Raw genomic sequence first — 2,500 nt, 5'->3', positions numbered from 1 at the left:
TGTGCGGCGCGGCCGGCGAGCCTGGGCTCAGCCACGCACCTTCCCAGCAGCAGAATTCTCTCCAAGGCTTTGGGGAAGTGATGGGAAACTGCACCAGGCTCTTCACACAACTTGTTCTTCTCCTTTCACTGAACACACTCACAGAAAGGTAGAACATAGATGCAACAAGGAAAGCCCTGCTGAATCCAGGGATCAGGCCCCCAGCACTCCTGCCTCCATTCCAGGCATCCTGCTTGTCCCTGGAACCACCAACTGCTCCGGTGCAGAGGCAGAGGTGGCACCTCAGGGCAGGAACCCACCACTGCCCCACAGCTCCCAGGCATGAGTCTGGGCTGTGGTCAAGGTAGATTTGCTTCCATCAGGAAAGCAATTCCAGGGCCAGCTCACCACCAGGTGTTTTGCCAACCTGTGACTGAAAACCCAGAGTTTACACCTGACTTCTGTTGAGGAAACTTTCAAGTTGGGCTGGAGGTACCATGATCCAGATCCAGAAATAGGCTGAGTGATGAACTCCCAAAAAACAGATTAAGAGCTCCACCAGGAAGCTTTGGTTGGTAAAATCAGCACTGCCAGAGCCAAGCCCTGACCTCCATCCAGTGGGGCAAGGACACACCTGGCCAGATGTGCACTGGCAGAGAAATAAATTCGGGCTGCTGATCTCTGAGGTCCTGACACCCACCCCAAGAGGGACAGGGAGAGAATGTAACAGAGATGGAAGAGAAGACAAGCCAGGAACTGCCCTGACTCATGCCAGAGATCAGCCACTGTGAACACAAAAAAGCACAAAAATGCTCTGGGGCACTGAACATCTGGATGGACAGGGAAAGACAGTCTTCCTGCAAGGCTCAGTCTGCTCTCAGGGACCCCTCTGCTGCATCCAGAATTCCACCATCCCCAGACACACAGCAGCACAGGCAGGGAAGAAGCTGGGACTTCCCATCCCATGGCAAGAACTGGATGAAGAACAGCACATCCCCTTGGCTGACACTCTGTGGTTTGTTCTGGCCCACAGCTCCCCCACGCCGTGCCAGCCAGCCTGGGATCTGCTGCTGCCACACTGAAGGGATTGAAGAGCACGTGCCCATCCCTGGAGCACAGGTTTGCTCCATCCGTAACGTGCTCTGCTTGTGTCATCCTGTGAAAGGGCATGGGAGCTGTGCCTCGGGCCACAGCGTGCCAATCCATCCCAGCACCTCCTGATTCCCTCTGGAGGATGGGGAGGAGCAGATGCAGTGGGACACCCTCCTCTGGACTACCTCCTGCTCCTGGATGAAGCCCTTCCAAGCAGGCTGTACAGCAGTGCCAGAGGGAAAGGGAGGCAGGGAGCCTTTGTGGATCATGCTGCCAAAACTGCAGCAGGCAGTGGAGCACCATGGTGGGTGCCAGGGTCCTTTCCCCAGCTCCTGGGCAGGTGATGCCACAGGGCAGCACACAGGACAGAACCCCAGCCTTGTGGCAGACAGGCTGGGCAGCCCATGCTCTGCGCCCACGTGTAATCCACCCTCGCTGTAGGTAAACATCCAGCAATCCAACTGCTATCTCAGGGGCAAGGTTCAGAGCTCCTCCTGGAACCAGGCAGGAGAGGCCAGCTGGCATCAGCCTCAGCAACGGGCTGTGGATCACCAGTGGCACCAGCTGGAAGCAAACCAGATTTTTTCCCAGGGCAACGCAGTAATGAAATGAAACACTGAAGTGCAGGATGGAAAGCAAGTGGCATCAATCTCGATCACCCCCTGAGGAAGGAATGGTGAAAAAAGGAGAGAAACCTGGTGTGTGGCAGCAGCAGCATCTGAGAGTAGCTAAACAATAGCCCAGAAATTGCTCTCCCTCCAGAGCTGATGGTAATAGCATGGCAATTTCCACGGTGGAAATGCGATAAGCCCATACACAGGGGTGCACAGGTGAGCACACACACGGAGAGGGCAGCAGCAGCCGCTCCCTCCTGGCTTGGTGATCTGAAGATCAAAAACTGGGGTTACAAAATTAGAGAACTGCAGAGTACATCACAGTATGGGGACTGAGGACTCTAAGAAAAGGCTCCAACAAATTAGAGAAAGGAAATGCAATGGTTGGGTCTCCAGCTCAAGAACAGGAGGGTCATGGGGCTCTGGAGCTGGATAACTGAGCATGGGAAACCCTGGAGTGATGGTGCAGGGTAAGCAATGAGGAGAAAGACTCTGAGGCTTGGGACACTCCAATACCCCACATCTGAGGAGATCAGGAACACACTGAGGGCCTGGAAACATTCACAAGAGCTGCAGCACCTTGTTCTTCTCCTTGCAGCCCCCTAAAGCACCGTGCGCCCCCCAGCCACTGTCCGTCCGTCTGTCCTGTGGCAGCACATCCTTGGCAGAGGTGCTGGGGCTGTGTCACAGGTGTGTCTGTCCGTGGCTGCTGCTGCAGCAGCAAACTGTGCTCAAGAGGGAAGGGGAAGAAGCCATTAGCCCCACAGTGGGGAGGCGACAGAGATGGATGGGGCGGCAGCGGGGCGCCCCAGGCG

The 2,500-nt window shown here is 55.9% G+C and overlaps 1 protein-coding gene across 1 annotated transcript in view; it reads right to left on the bottom strand.

Annotated features, from left to right (window-relative positions):
• AGAP3 (ArfGAP with GTPase domain, ankyrin repeat and PH domain 3) overlaps nt 1–2,500 on the bottom strand; it is a gene marked incomplete at its 5' end in the record, with an annotated part of 72,319 nt that overhangs the window by 38,579 nt on the left and 31,240 nt on the right. The gene's annotated exons all lie outside the window — the stretch shown is intronic.

The sequence above is a fragment of the Geospiza fortis genome, unplaced genomic scaffold (genome assembly GCF_000277835.1).
Source record: "Geospiza fortis unplaced genomic scaffold, GeoFor_1.0 scaffold891, whole genome shotgun sequence".
Classification (NCBI taxonomy): Eukaryota; Metazoa; Chordata; class Aves; order Passeriformes; family Thraupidae; genus Geospiza; species Geospiza fortis.
Note: the sequence above shows the minus strand (reverse complement) of the source record. Positions and strands in the feature narration are given on the sequence as shown.